This window comes from Aythya ferina (assembly GCF_964211825.1).
Source record: "Aythya ferina genome assembly, contig: HAP1_SCAFFOLD_29, whole genome shotgun sequence".
Classification (NCBI taxonomy): domain Eukaryota; kingdom Metazoa; phylum Chordata; class Aves; order Anseriformes; family Anatidae; genus Aythya; species Aythya ferina.
In genome coordinates this window covers 312,216-333,363 of record NW_028181463.1, presented here as the reverse complement: position 1 = coordinate 333,363, position 21,148 = coordinate 312,216, and the positions used below count along the sequence as shown (strand labels likewise).

At 50.2% G+C, this 21,148-nt stretch overlaps 1 pseudogene across 1 annotated transcript; it reads right to left on the bottom strand.

Annotated features, from left to right (window-relative positions):
* Window positions 1-11,872: 11,872 nt before the first annotated feature.
* On the bottom strand, window positions 11,873-12,828 carry LOC311428027 (olfactory receptor 14A16-like; annotated as a pseudogene). Its single transcript has one exon. The product of its transcript is annotated as an olfactory receptor 14A16-like (transcript).
* Between the last annotated feature and the right edge of the window lie 8,320 nt (window positions 12,829-21,148).

The following is a 21,148-nucleotide window of genomic DNA, read 5'->3' as shown; positions in this document are numbered from 1 at the left end:
CTGTTATTTCTGGTCATGAGGTCCTGTACAAGGAAGAGAAAGGCAGTGATTGGGTACCACAGACATAACTGAGGAAAACCCTTTCCATATTCTCATTTAAAATCAACAAAAGTTTTTCCATTTCCAGGAAGATATTTTGAAGCTCTCTTTCATTGATTCTGCCTGAGAGTGCCTTTGGGAGCAGGGGACTCCTCTGTGGCAATGGAAGAATCATTTCTGTACTACAGCCAGAGGGAGTAGCATGGTAGTAACATGGTAGGAACATGGTAGGAAAATGGGGTAGTCTCAGATTAACTTTACTGCTCATATCAAAGAGATTTCCCCCGATTTGCTCCTAGTTCACCCAACTGCAGAGCAGATGTGTGGAGGTTTAGATATGTAATTATTTGTTTTGTATTGGACTTGGACTCTCTTGACTTGGACTGGCACACACTTCGTTGGGTTAGAAACTGGCTGGATAGCCAGGCCCAAAGAGTCGTGGTAAATTGAGTCAAGTCCAGTTGGAGGCCAGTCACTAGTGGCGTCCCCCAGGGCTCAGTGCTGGGGCCGGTCCTCTTTAGTATCTTCATCGATGATCTGGACAAGGGCATTGAGTGCACCCTCACTAAGTTTGCAGATGACACCAAGTTAGGTGCGTGTGTTGATCTGCTTGAGGGTAGGAAGGCTCTGCAGGAGGATCTGGATAGGCTGCACCGATGGGCTGAGGTCAACTGCATGAAGTTCAACAAGGCCAAGTGCCGGGTCCTACACCTGGGGCGCAATAACCCCAAGCAGAGCTACAGGCTGGGAGAGGAATGGTTGGAGAGCTGCCAGGCAGAGAAGGACCTGGGAGTGATGGTGGATAGTCATCTGAATATGAACCAGCTGTATGCTTATGTGGCCAAGAAGGCCAACGGCATCCTGGCTTGTATCAGAAACAGTGTGACCAGCAGGGCTAGGGAGGTGATCGTCCCCCTGTACTCGGCTCTGGTGAGGCCGCACCTCGAGTACTGTGTTCAGTTTTGGGCCCCTCGCTACAAGAAGGACATCGAGGTGCTTGAGCGGGTGCAGAGAAGGGCGACGAAGCTGGTGAGGGGCCTGGAGAACAAGTCCTACGAGGAGCGGCTGAGGGAGCTGGGCTTGTTCAGCCTGGAGAAAAGGAGGCTCAGGGGCGACCTTATCGCTCTCTATAGGTACCTCAAGGGAGGCTGTAGCGAGGTGGGGGTTGGTCTATTCTCCCACGTGCCTGGTGACAGGACGAGGGGGAATGGGCTTAAGTTGAGCCAGGGGAGTTTTAGGTTAGATGTTAGGAAGAACTTCTTTACCGAAAGGGTTGTTAGACATTGGAACAGGCTGCCCAGGGAAGTGGTGGAGTCACCATCCCTGGAAGTCTTTAAAAGACATTTAGATGTAGAGCTTAGGGATATGGTTTAGTGGGGATTGTTAGCGTTAGGTCAGAGGTTGGACTCGATGATCTTGAGGTCTCTTCCAACCTAGAAATTCTGTGATTCTGTTATAACACTGTTCTTCCCTTGGCATCACCCTGCCCACCACAGCCCACAGACCCCAGCAAGAGCCTTGAGACAGATGTGGGGATGCAGGATCTCCCCTTCCAGTGGCTGGGGGCAAACCCTTGGCCCTTCTGCATCACCAAAACCAACCAAGATTTTTCTCAGCACAGTGCTTTGCCTGTCTGTAACCATGGCCTCCAGTTATCTTCCAGTTATGAGCTTCCTTTGGTAGTAGGAAAGAACAGGAGAGAAAAAAATGCCACAAAGCGTACCCTGGAAGGTTGGCACTGGCCATGAGGAGGAAGAAATGTCCAGGGGAACAGCTGGTCTTGCTGCTAGTAACAGAGGCAAAGAATGCATTAAGTGTCTCAGCCTTTACCTCATCCCTTTTCACCAGGTTTTTCCCCCAAAATCCAATAAAGCATTATGATTCTTTCTAATCCTCCTTCATTGAAAGTAGGTTTTTTTTTTTTTTTTTTTTTTTTTTTATTGTCTTTGACAGTAATAGATGGATTGAGGTCCAGCTGGGCTTTGGTCCTTCTAATTTTCACCTGCATAGCCCCATAACATTCAGAACACGATTCCAGAGAAACTGAGAGCATGCATTAGAAGAAAGCACAGCAAATGTGGAACCTGACAGCCTTCCATCCCCTGCCTTCTGTGACTGTGCTGCAATGCCATTCAAATGGTTACTCCTGAATTATCCAAATTTCCCTGCAACTCTTGCTGCTGCTGCTGTCTGGTCGGAGATTGCACAATTACACGAAGGTTGAACTGTCTGCCTGCTGATATTAACAGCTAATAGAATGGAGCATCACTGTGGGTGAACCTTGAGAAACTGCAGGATTTTGACTTCAGAAAACTCTTGACTTTCACATGGAGAAGAGCCCAGTCCTTCACCAGAAGAAGAGGAACCCCACACATCAGGGCAGACTGGGACCCTGCTGAGTGAGTAGTGGCCAGGAGGAGGAGGCCCTGGGTACAACGAGGGATGCCATACAAGCAGTGGTGCCTGCTCACGAGGAACCAGGGCAGCTTCCTACAGAGCTGCCTGACGAGGAGCATGACCACCAAGAAGATCTGAGTTATCACGCTCAGCTCAGGTCTGCTGTGACACCACAGAGATAAGGGTCTGCAGCCAAAAAGGAAAGATGTGGAGGTCTCGGAGTCCCTAGCAAAGCCATGTATAGACAGGGTAGAGGGCTGTGACAAGGCTGAAAGTCCCAAGAGGACCAGGTCTTTGTGTCCATGGCTATGGCTGTTTTCTCTGTCACTGAGACCTAGGAGGAGACTGATGATCATTAAAGCACCATGGCCTCATTTCCTCTTTGCCCTCACCTAAGAACCAGGCAGGGGTCATACCATTCTCCTGCACTTGACAATGCACATCCCATCTCCTACTGCACCACAAAGAGCCCTGAGCAACCTGTCAAGGAAAGGATCTCCCTTCCGAAGCACTTGGAGTTGAGGCCTGGCCCTTGTGCTTGGTGACACACATCCAGTTTGTCTACACATCAGTGTCACCTTCACATTGCCTTTGTCTCCTTGTCCTCACTGCCTCCAGGGTTCTGCTCTAACGAGCTCCAAGGGAGTCTGTGTCAGTGCTGGCCCTCAGGGGGACACTGCAGGAAACTTGCCTCTGACCTGGACTTCTGGAGAGATGTCTTCAGTTGTTTCTGAGTGCCTGAGGTTCGTGGGCTCATCAGCAAAGCCCCCAGAGGAGTGATTGCAGTGCCTTGGGCTGGTGCTGTGCTGCTGAGCTGGGCCGGGCTCCTGGGCCCAAGGGGAGCTCCTGGCAGACAATGCAGAGGGACAGCTGTGGCCAGGAGCAGCTCCTCTGCACAGCGCAGCAGGGCTGGGGGCTCTGACCGCAGCTGGCACACAGACAGGAGAGAAGGAGAGAGGGCTTGGAGGCACTGAGGAGCGCAACAACAGAGGGCAGCGTGTGGCAGGACACATCTGCCGGCTCCTGACACCGTGAGACTCTGGCAGCAGGGCCATGCAGGTGGGATTGCCAGAGGGGTCTTCTACAGCTGGCACATCCGATGGCTGATAGCATCTGTCACGATGTGTCTTATTTTACCTGTAATGTGGCACAGAAGATGTTTTAGAGAATGGTATTTTTGAGGGGGCATTTTAATAGGAAGACCGAGTCTTGGTTTATCTGAAATGGAAGACTTGCTTGGATTCTGTGCTTTCAGATTCTTGGTGTGGAGGAGAGGCAGGGTTCATGACAATGAATTGTCTGGATTTTACAGGAGACTGAGACTCCAAGAGTATTGCAGGGAGAGATCAATATGGCAGCAATTAACGTGATCAAATCCCTTCAGGCACCTCAGCCTAAAGACTGAAACAACGTTTGTTGTCTCCTCAGGGCTTATCAGGTCTTTAGGAGCTGCAACCCCTGTGATGTCCTGTACTCAGGAAGCACACAGCTTCTCAGATGGGGTCTGTGAGCAAGGACATGGCAGATACATGGGGACAGAGAACCTGTTTCCAGCAGGGACATAGGAAGGCAGTAGAGATATGAGCAGGGCAGGTGGTGAGAGGGAGCTGCTGCCAGAAATGTTGTGCGAGGGAGGGCTCAGGCACCTCCCTGCCATCTCCTGCAGGGCAGGCGCCTTCCCTGGGACACCCCCTGCTCTCCTCTCCCTCCAGCACAGCCTCTGCCCTCAAGGCCCCGGTGTCCCCTGTAGGAGCTGCCTCATCTGCAGGCAGAGCTGCAGCACAGGAGGGTCTGCTGAGTGTCCGTCTGTCCCTCCCTGGCCTTGCCTCCCCTGGCAGCAGCACGCTGGCATTCCTCCTGGCTTCTCCAGCTGGCCGTGCTGCTGCTGGTCTTGTTCCCAGGCTGGCTGGGGATGGGGGTTTCACATGCCCATGGCGTGAGCCCTCGGTGTGCTTGGGGGAAGGGGAATATGGGGACAAGGTGAGGCGTCTAGAGATGGGCACTTTTAGCCTGGATTCCTCTGCTCTCAGCAGTGTCTTTGTTCTTTTCAATCAAACATGTGAGTAGAACTTTCCTACAGCTTTCATGGGGCAGCTGAGACTGTACTTGATGGACAGACTGGCTATCTTCCCCAAAAAACACTATGCACTAAAGTGACAGTCGCTTTTTCTCTGATAAAGATCTACAGGGATTCCCTTTGAGTCCAGCAGAAATAACCAGGATCTGTGGCTTAGAAACACTCCTCAGGAGTGGTGGGACAGCTGAAACAAAAAACTCAAAATACAAAAATTTAAAATAAAATTTAAAAAAAAGCATCCACAACTCTGCTCTGCAGTTTGGTGAACTGGGAGCAACACTGTGAAAAACTCTCTGAGATCAGGAGGGAAGAGAAACTGACATTTCCCCATGTTCCTCTTCACCTCTTTCTGTAGGACAGGACTGACTCCTGCATTGCCCACAGTAGAGCCCCCTGTTCCAAGAGACAGCCTCAGGCAGAATGAATCAGGATGCATGAAAGGGATCTGCCAAATGTCTGCCAGAAAGTGCACAATATAGGCAATGATTTTAAATGAGAAACTGAATTTGTTTCCCTCTCATACATTTCTTGTACTTTATTACTCTCATCCTCTACTTTATTCAGGACCATATCGGGAAAAAAGCAGATGTCCAACAGAAGCACCATCACTGAGTTCCTGCTGCTGGCATTTGCAGACACGCGCGAGCTGCAGCTCCTGCACTTTGCACTCTTCCTGGGCATCTACCTGGCTGCCCTCCTGGACAACGGCCTCATCCTCAGCGCCGTAGCCTGCCACCACCACCTCCACACCCCCATGTACTTCTTCCTCCTCAACCTCGCCCTCCTCGACGTGGGCTGCATCTCCACCACTCTGCCCAAAGCCATGGCCAATGCCCTCTGGGACACCAGGGCCATCTCCTATCAAGGATGTGCTACACAGGTCTTTTTCTTTCTCTTCTTTATAGCAGCAGAATATTCTATTCTCACTATCATGGCCTACGACCGCTATATTGCCATCTGCAAGCCCCTGCACTACGGGAGCCTCGTGGGCAGCAGAGCTTGTGCCCAGATGGCAGCAGCTGCCTGGGGCAGTGGCTTTCTCAATGCTGTCCTGCACACGGCCACTACATTTTCCCTGCCCCTCTGCCAAGGCAATGCTGTGGACCAATTCTTCTGTGAAGTCCCCCACATTCTCAAGCTTTCCTGCTCAGATTCCTATCTCAGAGAAGTTGGGGCAGTTCTGTTTAGCATTTTTTTATCATTTGGTTGTTTTGTTTTCATTGTGTTGTCCTATGTGCAGATCCTCAGGACAGTGCTGAGGATGCCCTCTGAGCAGGGCAAGCACAAAGCCTTTTCCACGTGCCTCCCTCACCTGGCTGTGGTCTGCCTCTTTGTCAGCACTGGCATATTTTCGTACCTGAAGCCCCCCTCCATTTCCTTGCCATCCCTGGACCTGGTGGTGGCATTTCTGTACTCGGTGATGCCTCCAGCCCTAAACCCCCTCATCTACAGCATGAGGAACCAGGATCTCAAGGATGCAGTGAGGAAACTGTTTCCATACATGCTTCTTAAGCATCCATGATGTGTTCAGAAGATGTATTCTTAATACTGTGCAAATATTTTGATTCATACTATATCATAACATTTTTATTGTTACTAGTGTTATCATGACATTATCATTCATAATAATACTAAAATAAATAAAAGGGTATTTGGAAAAATGACACAACATTTTTTAAATCATTTTTCTCTGTAAAAATTTGAACAATATTTCATTTTGTTTTTAATAATCTCATTCTTAGCATTCTGAATGTTACTTCTTCTGTTAGGTTTGACCACATGTTCTAATGCATATACAGAAGCAGGCTTCCTTGGTAGTTAAAGACAATAAAGATATCATGAGGAATTCATTGGTCTCAGTATCCTTCTCTTCCCATCTCCTCTGGAGCTGGGGGAGCAGTCCCAGCATCCAGGAGGGGCTCAGGGCCAGGAGCCCAGCTGGCACAGGTAGGAGCAGTGTATTTGGATTAGACCTTGTGGATCTAGGTGGCAGTCCTGTTGTCTCTATATCAGAGCTCTGGCACAAAGCCTTTTCCACGTGCCTCCCTCACCTGGCCATGGTGTTCGCCTCCCTCAGGCCTGTCATGGTTTCCTACCTGAAGCCCCCCTCCAACTCCTCCCCATCGCTGGACCTGGTGCTGGCATTTCTGTACTCAGTGGTACCTCCAGCACTGAACCTTCTCATCTACAGCATGAGAAACAAGAACTTAAAGTATGGAGTGAGGAGACTGCTCCTATACATGCTTCTTAAACATCAATAATGAGTTTATAATATATAGTCATAATTATGTGAAATTACTGTGATTCACGTCAGTTCACTTTTATCATTATTTCAGTAATGTTATTCTTAGCATCCTGCCTGATAATTAATTTATTTACTTTGACCAAATCATCTAATCTACCCATAGGACTAGTTTTCCAGTGTAAATAAAGACAATAAAGAAGCCATCAGAAATTCACTGATCTCAGTATCCGTCTCTTCCCATCTTCTCTGGAGCTGGTGGAGCAGCTCCAGCATGCAGGAGGGGCTCATGGCCAAGAGCCCAGCTGACACATGCAGGAGCAGCCCTGGTGGCCCTTTGGGGCTGCCCCTCACTGCCCACTGGGCTCTGCCTCTCTGCTGCCTTCGGATCGGGGCTGCTGCTTCCCTGGAGCCATGGCCATGGTCAGCAGCAGGATGTGGTCTTGTAAGGAATGGAACCTGAGCATGAAATAAATGGTATGGAATAAAGGGTGGATAGATATCCTGGTTTCAGTTAGGACAGAGGTAATTTTCTTTCTTGTAGCTGGTAGGGTGCTATGTTTTGGCTTAGGATGAGAAGAGTGCTGGTAAGACGCTGATGTTTAATTGTTGCAGAGCAGTGCTTACACCAAGCCAAGGATGTTTCAGCTTCTCACTCTGTCTTGCCAACGGGCAGGTTGGGGGTGCAGCAGGAGCTGGGAGGGGCAGACCCAGGACAGGTGACCTATACTAGCCAAAGGGGTATTCCATACCTTCTGACGTCCTGCTAAACAATCTATAGGGGTGGGTAGCCGTGAGGAGGAGGGCTGGACTGCTCGAGGTTAGGCTGGGCATCGGTCAGCGGGTGGTGAGCAATTGCATTGTGCATCACTTGTTTTTACATATTATTAGTAGTAGTACTATTATCACCATTATTGTTATTATTGTTATTGTTATTATTATTTTCCTGTCTTAATAAACTGTCTTTATCTCAATTCACAGGCTTTACTTTCCCGTTTCTCTCCCCCATCCCAGAGAGGGAGGGGGGAGGATGAGTGAATGACTGTGTGGTGTTTAGCTGCGGTTGGATTAAACCACAACACCTGGACATGAGAATTTTGATCTTTGAGGTTGGTAAGAGGAGCATGGGCAGCAGAAAATAATGATTTCGTAGAGGGAAGAAGCATCATGTAATGCAGATCGTGCGGTTACACTGACTTGTACAGTCATATATGGCCCTAACACTATTTTAACCAGTAGTTTTAATCCCTAAATCTAAATGCTCCTCCAACACTCTGACAGGAATCCTCTTCTGTAATGCTTGAACACAAAGTATCCCTTGAAGCAAAGCTCAGCCTATAGCCCCTTTCCTTTACCTTTACTCTCTTGCTCACCCTAATCCCTTCAGTTAACATTAGTACTAAAATGCTCTATTTAAACCTCGGCTTCTAGGCAGATGTAAAAATGAACTAAACCACAGAGCCTGCTCATACCCTAAACACAGAAGAACACCAAACCTTCCCATTAAACCTTTGTTTACTCTCTAACTCAGAAAGGTGAGCCCCAGTCCAGTGGGAACTAGAAAGTAGTCAGCTCTGCCTCAGGATCTCCTGCCTTAGAAGGAGGAATGTGACTCTGAGGTCACTTCTGTCTCTGCACTTGATAGGGCAGCAGCAGGAACGTGTCACAGAAAGGGACTGGGAGGTCACTTGTGTCTGGAGGTGGCAGGTCAGCCTTGACTTCTCCCTGGGAGCTGCACTTTTGGGCTGACATCTGGCAGTGGCCCTGCTAGGCCAGCAGAAGGCACCTGCTTGGCATGCTGACTGGGGGATCCACTCTGCCTATTGGCTGTAGCTGTACCCATGAGCTTGGCCTCTTTGGGGAGATTGTCCCCTTCCAGACACAGAAACCTACATTGAGTAGAGTGAAAAGACCTGCCCAGTCAATAGAGTAGGGCAAAGTCCTACTTCCTGTGCTATAGATGCAGAAGGTAAAAAGAATTGCATTGTGCCTGACACTACTCCGGGACGTGTAACCCAGGTCAGGCAAATTTACCTTAGTGCTGACAAGTCCATCACTATACCACGCTCCCAAGCTCTACATCTACACCTTGGTTCTCCAGTTGATGACTCAGCTCATGGATGGCAATCAGGGAGTCTCGGTTAGCGCAACGCTGCCTCAGGTACGCCACCATGGTAGCCATTGGCACCTGCTGTTCTTCAACCCTCAGCAAACCCCCAACAGAAGGATTCTATGGAAGGCCAAGCAAGGTAGACAACTGTTTCATGTCCTTTGTCTCCAAGGCAGCTCTACCAAAGCCCTACCGGTGGTGCCCTCTTGGAACTCTGAATTCCCTCTCCTGAAACAGTCTATGCCGAGGATGCACATAGCCTCTGGGCCAGTCCTAATGGGGTGCTTTTGCCATTCCTTCCCAGTTAGACTAAGTTCAACCTCCAGTACAGTTAACTGTTGGGATTCCCCTGTCACTCCAGAAATACAGGTGGGTTCTACCTCTTTCTAGCTTAATGACATCAGGGTACTCTGTGCACCGGTGTCTAGTAGAGCCTGATACATTGTGGGTCTGAAGTGCCAGGCCATTAAATATACAGTCCAGTAAACCCAATTGTTCCTTTCTTCCCGCCTCCCCCTGGCTTGAAGCAGGACCCCTCTAGTCCTGCTCATAGTATTCATTACGGTGTCTGGTAAACGAAACACTGGAAACATGTCCCAACACAGCACAGTCATCCCACAGTACAGGGGACAGGGCGATGACAGCCAAGGGATATATTTCGGTGCAGGACTTGTGGCAAAAGTCATCCTGAAATACTCAAGAACAGGACACCTCAAATGGCTGAAGCAGAACCCATCGGCATGTCCCAGTTTGGGAATCATCTCCTTCCGTCTGGGATATGAAAGCAAAAAATGTGAAATGCCCCGTCAGGTCAATGCACACAGTAAGGTAAACTCACAGGTATTGTGCTGGAGTGTCAGAAGGCAATAAGCATTGCGTTTTGCCTCAGACTATTCAAGGAGACCTAATGCAGTTCATCCCTGAGATAAAGCAAACACTCTAAGAAGTGTGAGGGATGTTAAGTTGTGGCCTAACATGAAGAAGGATTTTGATCACTAGTGAAGGAACGGTCTTTTTCTGCCATCACCAATCTGGTTACACAAGCATGACAACACCTAAAGGTCATATATCCCATGACTCTGTCAACCCACGGGGCAGGGGAAGGGAGATGACAGTGAAGGAAGGCATTTGGGTGTGGAAGGTGGGGCCCAGCAGAGACAAGGAGTCAAGGCAGTGGGGTGGGGGAGGCCAGGAGAAGCAGCCCAAGGGGTGGTGCTGCTTGTGAGGACACGTTTGTGGCAGCAGCCTGAGTGGGCAGCAGCTGTGCGCAGGCCAGGGGAGGCCAGGAAGCGCATGCCAAGAGCGCTCCTGCCAGCAGAGCCAAGGCCGGGGCCGAGCCCTAGGGCATAGGCAGGCCCAGGGCAGGGGGCTGCAAGGGCCATGCTGAGCTCCCTGCCCCTGCAGCAGCCGCCCTGGCCCTCAGCAGATGTGCTGGCCAGCACGCACGGGGAGGTGCTGGCGTGCATCAGAGAGCAGCAAGGAGGGCGCTGGAGAGGGCTGGGGCCAGGCGGGTGGCAGAGGCTGGCTGGGGGTCCCCTCTGCTGCAGCCAGTGCACTCAGCATGGCAGGAGGAGGGCAGGCAGGGCTCATGGCCTCGGGGCACAGCCTGGCCCTGGGCTCTTCCTGACATCCCTGCAGCTCTTGGCATGTTGCGGTGAGGTGCCCCTCAGCCTTCCCTCCTGTGCTCCCAGAGCACACATCTGCCTCCTGCCCAGCTTACTGCCCACCATGAACGTCCAGCACGGCTGCTTCCTAAGCTGGGCCTTGCCCAGGGTCAGTCCAATGCAGGGGCAGAAAATGAACATTGTCCAGGTGACTTTTCATGGCCTTCCTATCAATACATGCTCTTCTCATCCTTGATCTCTTTTACTGAATATAGAGGCTTAGGGGAGCTTTTTGGTACAGACTAAGACAGAAAAAGTGTTGAGTCCTTCAACCCCGTCTCTGCCTGCTGCTATGAAGTGCCTATGAGACATGGACTTGCTCTCAGGTATTTTCCTCTGACAATCTCAGCAGTGCCCGGTGACAGGACAAGACATGGGAATACATGACATTCCCCACAGGAAAACACTTTTACTCTGAGCAATACCAAGCACTGGATCATGTTTCTCCAAAAGTGGGCGAATCCCCATCACTGGAGATACCAAAGCCCAACTGGAAATGGGCCTGGGCTGCCTGGTGGAGGTGTCCATGCATGGCTAGTGGGGGTGGCTAGATGGGCTGTGGAGGTCCCCTCCAGTCTCAGTGAATCTGTCACTTTGCAATGCCTGGCAGGGATTACAAATGCCAGTAATACCTCTGCCCACAGCAGCGTTCCCTCCCCCTACCTCCACTCTCTTGCTACTTCTTTCCTTCAGGATTAGAGTCAGAAGGGAGCTCTGGAGGTTTCCAGTGCTAAGATCTGCTCTGAGCAGGGAGAACTTTCACATCGGATCAGGCTGCTTCCTCAGTGCTTCCTCCACCTCACTTTTGAAAGCCATACTCACAGGGGCACTGGCTGGAAGGCCAGTTCTGATTCAGTGGTGCTACAAGACAGCAGTGTGGAAGAGAAGAGTGACCAGCACCAAAACGACCATGTTCTGCTGCTGTCAGTGTTCGTGGGTCCAAGAAAGTGGCGAACCTGACTCAAAGGCTGCAGAGAGGGAGTGCCTGCCAGGGCAGAAAAGGGCAGCCCCAAAGGAGGACACCAGGGCTTTCCAGCACGTTGCAGCAAGGATCTTCACCCCACAACCACTGCTGTGCCTGAGAAGAGTGTATGAGAAATGAGATCCACAGAAACTGCCTACCTGCTGGTTCCTTTGTTTAGTTAGTTACAAAGAGCTTAGCAGCACCTTGACATGAGGACTTTGGCTTAGAAGAAAAGGTAGAATTTAGAGGAATAGAAATATATTAAATTTATAAAACAAAATTATAAAAGAAATATTTAGCATACTGGAATAATACGGAAAAGAATGAACAATTTTTGAAATATATGAACAAAAATGTTTCTGCCTTGTCCAGGTATATTTCATGGAATCAAATTCTGAAGACGGTTTCCTCTTTGAAATACTGAATATTGCAATAACATCCTCAGTGCCTCCTTGAGCTCCTTATTCCTCATGCTGTAGATGAGGGGGTTCATTGCTGGAGGCAGCACAGAGTACAGAAATGAAATCACCAGGTCCAGGGATGGAGAGGAGATGGAGGGGGGTTTCAGGTAGGCAAACATGATGGTGCTGACAAAGAAACCACAGCCAAGTGAGGGAGGCACGTGGAAAAGTCTTTGTGCTGACCCTGCTCAGAGGGCATCCTCAGCACAGCCCTGAAGATCTGCACATAGGACACCACAATGAAAACAAAACATCCAGTGGTTAAACAGGCACTAAACATGAGAAGCTGACCTTCCCTGAGGTAGGCATGTGAGCAGGAGAGCTTGAGGATGTGGGGGATTTCACAGAAGAACTGGTCCACAGCATTGCCTTGGCAGAGGGGCAGGGAAAATGCGTTGGCCGTGTGCAGGACAGCAGTGAGAAAGCCACTGCCCCAGGCAGCTGCTGCCATCTGGGCACAAGCTCTGCTGCCCAGGAGGCTCCCGTAGTGCAGGGGCTTGCAGATGGTCACATAGCGGTCGTAGGCCATGATGGTGAGAACATAAAATTCTGATGAAATCAAGAAGACGAACAGAAAGACCTGTGCTGTACACCCTTGATAGGAGATGGCCCTGGTGTCCCAGAGGGCATTGGCCATGGCTTTGGGCAGAGTGGTGGAGATGCAACCCAGGTCGAGGAGGGCGAGGTTGAGGAGGAAGAAGTACATGGGGGTGTGGAGGTGGTGGTGGCAGGCTACGGCACTGAGGATGAGGCCGTTGCCCAGGAGGGCAGCCAGGTAGATGCCCAGGAAGAGCGCGAAGTGCAGGAGCTGCAGCTTGTGCGTGTCTGCGAATGCCAGCAGGAGGAACTCACTCACAGAGCTGATGTTGGACATTTGCTGGTTCTGGCCATGGGTTACTGCTCAAGGAGGAAAAAATCTTTAATAAATTAGAAGACATACCTGAGAAGAAATTTTTACATTTCTCATATAACTGTCCTGGAAACACTTTCAGTTAGGCATTTAGCAGGTCTCTTTCATGTGGTCTACTTCATGCTGCCTGAGGGTATCCCTGGGAGCGGGGGACCCTGTTCTGTGTGAGAAAGGATTCAGTCCTGCCCAAAAGCCAGAGGTAAAGAGGAAGATTGGTAATTTCAGATTCGATCACCTGATAATAAATAGCTTTTCAATATTGTTGCTCCCAATTCACCCAACTGCAGAGCAGGGCTGCGGGGATTTATTTTTGTATTCTGTTAAGCTGTCCAACCCACCCTGTTTTCTAAGGCATAAATCCTGGGCATTTCAAGTGAAAACTTGTGGATCCTCAGACAAAAGAGGATGGTTCCTTTGGTGCCGAGTTTCATTTTGAGACGCCAGCCATGCTTAGGCTCATATGGATTGTGCTGGCATTGAGCTACAGAACTATTGGTCTCGTATGTTCATAGACACGGAGGCATAGAATATCCCAGCTTAGAAGGGTCCCACAAGGATATTAAAAACTCACTCCTGAACCTGTACATGAAAACCCCCAAATTGGTCTATATGTCTGAGGGGGTTGCCCAAATATTTCTTGAATTCTGACAGCCTCAGTGCTGTTACCACTTCCCTGTGGTGCATGTTCCAGTGACTAAGATACCAGGACACTGATGAGAGCAGAGGCATCCAGGCTCAAAGTACCCATCTCCAGACCCTTCACCCTGGCCCCCTACTCCCCTTCCCCCAAGCACATCGAGGGCTCACCCCATGGGCATGTGAAACCCCCACCCCCCAGCCAGCCTGCAAACAAGACCAGCAGCAGCACGGCCAGCTGGAGAAGCCAGGAGGAATGCCAGCGTGCTGCTGTCAGGGGAGGCAAGGCCAGGGAGGGACAGACGGACACTCAGCAGACCCTCCTGTGCTGCAGCTCTGCCTGCAGAGGACGCAGCTCCTGCTCATTGCAAATGATCTGTGCTCATCTTAAACTGGCTGAGACCTCCCAAAGACAGGGCACTGAGAATTGTAGGGTTTGCAGCTCGTAGAGATCAGCTAGGATAAAACCTGAGAGGACCACAAGAATGATGTTGGTGCACTCTGTGGGCTGAGGTGTGGGAAGGGACTTCATGAAGTTCATTGATTCAGTATTGATCCCTCACTGCAATGCTCTAGCAGTCTCAGTCTGCAGTACAAACCTGACCACCTATTACCATGAAACCAGCCTCCACTCTACCGCAGGTATCTGCAAGCACAGGCTACAGAAAAAGTAATGCCTTTCAGGTAGCCCCTGCCTTGGTCTTCCTCTTGAAATATGCAATCATAAATGCCATTTTCTAAAGCATTTTCTATTCCTTTATGGAGAAACAAGGAGACCCATCCTGACAGATGCTATCAGCCATCAGATGTGCCAGCTGTAGAAGACCCCTCTGGAAACCCCACCTGCATGGCCCTGCTGCCAGAGCCTCACGGTGTCAAGAGCCTGCAGATGTGTCCTGCCACACTCTGCCCTCTGTTGTTGCACTCCTCAGTGCCTTCAAGCCCTCTCTCCTTCTCTCCTCTCCCGTGCCAGCTGCGGTCAGAGCCCCCAGCCCTGCTGTGCTGTGCAGAGGAGCTGCTCCTGGACACAGCTGTCTCTCTGCAGCGCTTGCCAGGAGCTGCCCTTGGGCCCAGGAGCCCGGCCCAGCTCAGCAGCACAGCACCCAACCATGGCATCGCTTGTTCTGTGCCCTTAGGCTCCCTCGAGGTGTCCCCAAGGCCTCAGGGCTGACAGCTCCCCAAGGCAGCAGGGTCTCTGCTGGGGTGTGCTGATTGAAGCACACTGAACGCATCACCAACTACTCCTTGCTGAATTTGGGAGAGACTGATTTTAGAAGCGTAATTTATTCTATTAAAGTTTGATTGTCAAACATGAGTAAAACGATACCCTTCCTTAACCCGTATTCCCCCCACACTGCATGGCAGGATACCTCAGCCATGACTACCAGGGATCATTTCACCCCTCTGAACGTGTTCTAACAAAAGAGGGGGGACCAGAATGCTCTAAAAGGGTTTCCATGAAGGGAATGGGACTCTAAGACACCATTTGTTGAGTTTTCCCAGCAATCCACATTGAAGATCCTCTACCCATAGACAACTCTCGTCTTCCTCTTTCTCATGACCAGCACGGTGACTGGAATGTGGAACACCCTCATCACTGTGCTGGTGCCTGCGTCCAAGCACCTACTGATGCTTGTGGCCTTCTTCCTGAGGGAGAGTTGTCCTCCTTGCACAGCTCCAGCAGCCTGCCCCAGATGCAGGCCAGCTTCCTGGCTGGGGACAGCACCCCCTTTGCTCAGAGGTGGCAGCACTCTCAGCTGCACCTTCTGCATGACTGCAGTGCTTCCTGCTGGGGGCCAGGTCTTATGGTCAGCCCTGGGCTGTATGCCACCCCTCTTCTCTGCAAGGCTCGAGAAGTGGAAGGTCTGACTCCAGAAGGCAGCTGTACCTGAACCAGGGGAATTTCTCTCATGTACAGGAATTATTTATCCTCCTCCCAGCTCCAGCTCTGCGGCCCCAGTGTCGTAGACACCTCTTGCGTGGTTTTGCCCCATTGCTGGAGCTCTCCTGCAGTGCCACGGTGATACTCATGGTCTTTGATTTCATAATCTACATTTTGGATCCAATCTACCTCTTCCCTCCCACACAGTTTTTATGTCCGTGCATCCTGTGTTGGTAGGCTCAAGCCCTTATCCACTTGCTCTTCTGTCCTCATGGGTGTCACTGTTTCTTATGACACCATGATATCTCCATGTGAAGTGCAGAACAGTGCATAACATAAGCTACTAATACAATCAGCAAGTCAAAAATAAATAATTAAATAATAAATCAGTATCTTATTTCCTTCAAGCATTTGGTACAGCATCTTATTTATTTATTTATTTATTTATTTATTTATTTATTTATTTATTTATTTATTGTGACTGTACAGCAATCATAACATTAGTCCACACAGGAACAGGACATACTCTTAGGCATGAATAAAATTTCTCTTTTATTGAGAAGAACTTTTGGTCTTCCTCCTCAGAGATATTAACCAAGCCCTTTCCCAAATCATCATCATGCTCCCTGTCTGTCCTCAGGTTGCTTAGAGGTGGTGTGGGAAGGGCAAGAGAGGTGCTGGTGGAGATGCAGATGTCACCATAAGACCTCTCTCAAAGACCTTGGAAAAGCCAGATATAGGAGAGATGTTGCTCAGGATTTGGAAAAGGCAGAGGTAAAAGGCATCTTCTACAAGAAGGCTAAACAGAAAGCTGATTAAGCGTAACTAAGGATTAAAATGCCATTCTTAAATCTAGCCTTCAAATCAAATCTAAATTAAAAGCCTCAAAGCTTGTCGTTATCCTAAACCTTGAGCAGGCACCTTGAGCAGAACACCAATCCATCCCTCGATGTCCTTGCCATTCCCTTAACCCTGGAGGGTGACCTCTAATCCCTAAACATTAACCTGATCATCTAACCCTCAAAGCCCTCCACCATGCACACAGCACATCTCAGCTTCAACCCCACTCCTATCCCTAACTTCATCTTCTTGTCCCACTGGGGCAGGGCAGGGACTGTGAGGTCCTGCAGCAGTCCCATGGCATTGGAAGAGGCATGTGAGGTGACAGGTATGTGATCAGATCAGAGGCCACAAGGAGGAGCTGGCTGGGAAGGCTGGAATGGGATCAGGTGTGCCTCAGGATGTGCTGGGCCTGCAGGAGGCAATGGCTGTGAAGGAGTTCTCATTTCTACCCTTTTTAAAAATGGGAGTGATGTTTTCCTTTTTCCAGTCACCAGGGACTTCACCTGACTGCCAGGACTCTTCAAATATGATGGAGAGAGGCTTGACAACTACATCAGTCAGTTCCCTCAGGACCCTGGGTGGCATGTCATCAGGCCCCATAGACTTGCACGTCTTTAGTCCTTTAGGTGGACTCAAACCTGCTCTTCACTTACAGCGGGTGGGACTTGGCCCCTCAGCCTCCATCTCTGGGTTCAGAGAAATGAAAGACTTGGGAAGCCTGACTGGCAGGGAAGACTGAGGCAAAGACACCGTTGAGTACCTCAGCCTTCTCCATGTCTGTCATTACCAGTTCACCCTTCTCATCCATCACAGGGGGTACACTCTCCTTGGCCTTTCATATCTGAGCAAGGTACCTACAGAATCTCTTCCTGTTATTCATTGCATCCCTTGCCAAGCTCAGTTCCATTCATGCATTGCTTTCCTTTTCCCATACCTCCACATCCAAAACAGAAACATGCATGAGGGTTTGGGAAAAGTAACCCTGGATCCACAGAAGCCATTTGGGAAAAAAAAAAAAACATGTAGGTCAGAAGCATGATTTTGTGGAGGTGCAGAGCTGATGGGCACATTGTGCAGGATGCACCTAAAGACCTTTGTGTTCTTTTCCCTCCTGAGTACAACGCTACTTCATTCTCAGGAATGGAGGAGCCAACAGGGGTGAGACAGATACACTGAGATGGTAAATGCCATCAGAAAGGTGATCCCAATAGGATATGGGGAGGTCAGGAGCAGCCTGAACAAGAGACATGTGAGATTTTGGGGTGGTAAGAGGAGCATGGCCAGAAGAAATTAATGATTTCATAGAGGTAAGAGCATTCATGCAATGCCAGTAGTGCAGTAACACTGACTTAAAAAAGTCACATATGGTCCTTACCTTACTCAAGCCAGTAATTTTAACGCTTAAACCTAAATGCTACTGCAACACTCTGAAAGGAATCAATTTTCTCTCTTGATAATCGTAATCCCTTCCCTTGACACTAACATTAAAATGCTTTATTTAACTCTAAACTCCTTGGCAGAGGTAAAACACCTGTAAGCCACAGAGCTTGTCCATACCTCAACCACAAACGTGACACCACAAGCAGAACACCAAACAATCCCACTAAAACTTTGCTTAATCTCTAACACAGAAAGTAAAAAGAGAAACCAAGGGGGCTAGAGAAATCTCAGCTCTGCCTCAGGATCTCGTGCCCCAGCAGCAGGAATGTGACTGTGGCAGTGACTGTGAGGTCACTTCTGTCTCTGCACTTGATAGGGCAGCAGCAGGAACGTGTCACAGAAAGGGACTGTGAGGTCACTTGTGTCTGGAGGTGGCAGGTCAGCCTTGACTTCTCCCTGGGAGCTGCACTTTTGGGCTGACAGCTGGCAGTGGCCCTGCTAGGCCAGCAGAAGGCACCTGCTTGGCATGCTGACTGGGGGATCCCCTCTGCCTCCAGAGCCTGGAGGACCCAGACTGAAAGAAGTGAGAGGTTGGACTCAATGATCTAGAGGTCTCTTCCAACCTAGAAATTGTGCGTGTGTGTGTGTGTGTGTGTGTGTCTCTGTGTGAAGGCCCCCATATGGGTTGTCCTGTCCCTTCTGCTTGAGTCCATGAGTGGGCAGCAGCAGGCACAAGGCTTGGCTGTGTCTAGCCAAGAAGCTGCAAGGCCAGCAGCAGGCCCCTGGCTTGGAAGCTGCTGCTGAGGTGACTTTTGTCTGGTTGGCTGAGGCCGCAAGGAGCCTGCTGGGTTGGGCTGCCTACTTCAGGAGTGGTTTCCACCCTGATGGAGCTTTCTGTGGTAGTAGGAAAGAACAGGAGAGAAAAAACTGCCACAAAGTGTGCAATGGAAGGTTGGCACTGGCCATGAGGAGGAAGAAATGTCCAGGGGAACAACTAGTCTTGCTGCTAGAAACAGAGGCAAAGAATGCATTAAGTGTCTCAGCCTTTACCTAATCCCTTGTCACTGGGTTTTCCCCTCAAAATCCAATAAAGCATTATGATTCTCCCTAATCCTCCTTCATTTAAACTAATTGTATATTTTTATTTATATATATATTTTTTAATTTTCTTTGACAGTAATAGATGGATTGAGCTCCAGCTGGGCTTTGGCCCTTCTAATTTTCACCTGCACAGCCCCATAACATTCAGGACACAGCTCCAGAGAAACTGACAGCATGTATGAGAAGGAAGCACAGGAGCGGTTGAACCTGGCAGCCTTCCATCACCTACTCTCCCATGATTCTATGCTGCAATTCCATTCAGCTGGTTACTCCTGAATTATCCAAATATCCCTGCAACTCTTGCTGCTGCTGCTGTCTGGTCAGAGATAACACAAGCACAGGAAGGTTGAACTGTCAACCTGCTGACATTAACAGCTGATAGAATGGAATATCACTGTGGGTGAACCTTGAGAATCTGCAGGATTTTGACTTCAGAAAACTTTTGAATTTAACATGGAGAAGAGCCCAGTCCTGTACCAGAGGGAGAGAAACCCTACACATCAGGGCAGACTGGGACCCTGCTGAGTGAGCAGTATCCAGCAGGAGGAGGGCTGGGGAACCACGAGGGATTTCATATGTGCAGTGGTGCCTGCTGAGCAGGAACCAGGGCAGCTTCCTACAGAGCTTCCCTATGAGGAGCATGGCCACCAAGAAGATCTGAGTTCCCAGACTCAGCTCAGACTTGGTGTGACACCACACGGACAAAGGTCTGCAGCCAGCAGTGAATGATGTGGATGTATCGGAGTCTCTAGGAAAGCCATGTTTAGACAGGATAGAGAGCTGTGGAAAGGCTGAAACTCCCAACAGGACCCAGGTCTTTGTGTCCATGCCTATGGCTGTTGTCTCTGCCACTGAGGCCTATGAGGAGACGGCTGATCGTTAAAGCACCAGGGCCTCATTGCCTCCTCGCCCTCAACCATGAAGCAGGCAGGGGTCGTACCATTCTCCTGCACTTGGCAATGCACATCCCCAACTCCTACTGCCCCACAAAGAGCCCTGAGCAACCTGTCAAGGGAAAGGATCTCCCTTCCTATGGGCCACGGAACAAGGCCTGACCCTTGTGCTTGCTGACACACATCCAGTTTTCCTACACATCAGTGTCACCTTCACATTGCCTTTGTCTCCTTGTCCTCACTGCCTCCAGGGTTCTGCTCTAACGAGCTCCAAGGGAGGCTGTGTCAGTGCTGGCCCTCAGGGGCACACTGCAGGAAACTTGCCTCTGACTTGGACTTCTGCAGAGATGTCTTCAATTGTCTCGGAGTGCCTGAGGTTTGTGGGCTCATCAGCAAAGCCCCCAGAGGGGTGATTGCGGTGCCTTGGGCTGGTGCTGTGCTGCTGAGCTGGGCTGGGCTCGTGGGACAGAGAGAGCTCGTGGCAAGAGGGCCGTGGTGCAGAGAGACAGCTGTGCCCAGGAGCAGCTCCTCTGCATAGCGCAGCAGAGACAGAGTGCTTAAAGGCAGGCAGAAGTGGCAGGATGCACAGAGATCACTGGGGGAGAACATTTCCCAGCCCTGAACCCGGTAAGTCTCTGGCTGGAGGGCAATGCAGCTTTTGGTCCTGGAGGAAGGAGAAGCTGGGGGTGCAGGAAGGGCTTCCCACGGCTGTGGTGCAGAGCAGGGTCCCTGCACTCAGCCTGCCCGGGGAGCCCAGGGGCTTGGGCACGGGAAGGGCAAGGCAGAGGCTGCCTGCAAAGAGAAGGCACTTTCTGCACTCTCTGCCTGCCTCTTCCTGCTTTGATTGTGGGGCAGGCTCGATGTTAATGGAGTAGTTGGATTTGCACTGGTGACTGAGCTTCCTATTGCATTGAACTGAGACATAAACAGTTTAGTGATGAACCTGCGAATATCCCTTCTCTCTGCTTACAGACTGCACCAGGGCTTTTCTGAGCTGTTCTTTAGGACCTGCAGACAAGGGGATGTGGTTTTTCAGCACAACCTCTGTCTGCATCCATCCCCCAGCTGAGTGCTGTAAGCAGCCAGCAGCTGGGCAGCAGGGGATGGACAGAGCAGCCCTCCTGGAAGTGACTTCTGGCTGAGGTTTTTGCCCGTATCAACGACATTTACCACTGCTGTGGAGCTGTGTGGCTGTGTGCTGTGTACAGGACATTCAGGAAGCACAAAGCAGGGCTACAACCAGGGAGACACACAAAGGTCAGCTTGAAAGAAAGATAATATGAAGGCTCTAATGAGAAAGGAAATGAGTATTGTTCGGGGAAATTTCCCCTAACAGTCTGTATATTTCCTTTTTTTCAGTGTCCTTGATGAAGGGCAGCAAATGCCCAATGTCAGCTCTGTCAGCGAGTTCTTCCTGCTGGCATTCGCAGACACACGCGAGCTGCAGCTCCTGCTCTTCGCGCTCTTCCTGGGCATCTACCTGGCTGCCCTCCTAGGCAACGGCCTCATCCTCAGCGCCGTAGCCTGCCACCACCGCCTCCACACCCCC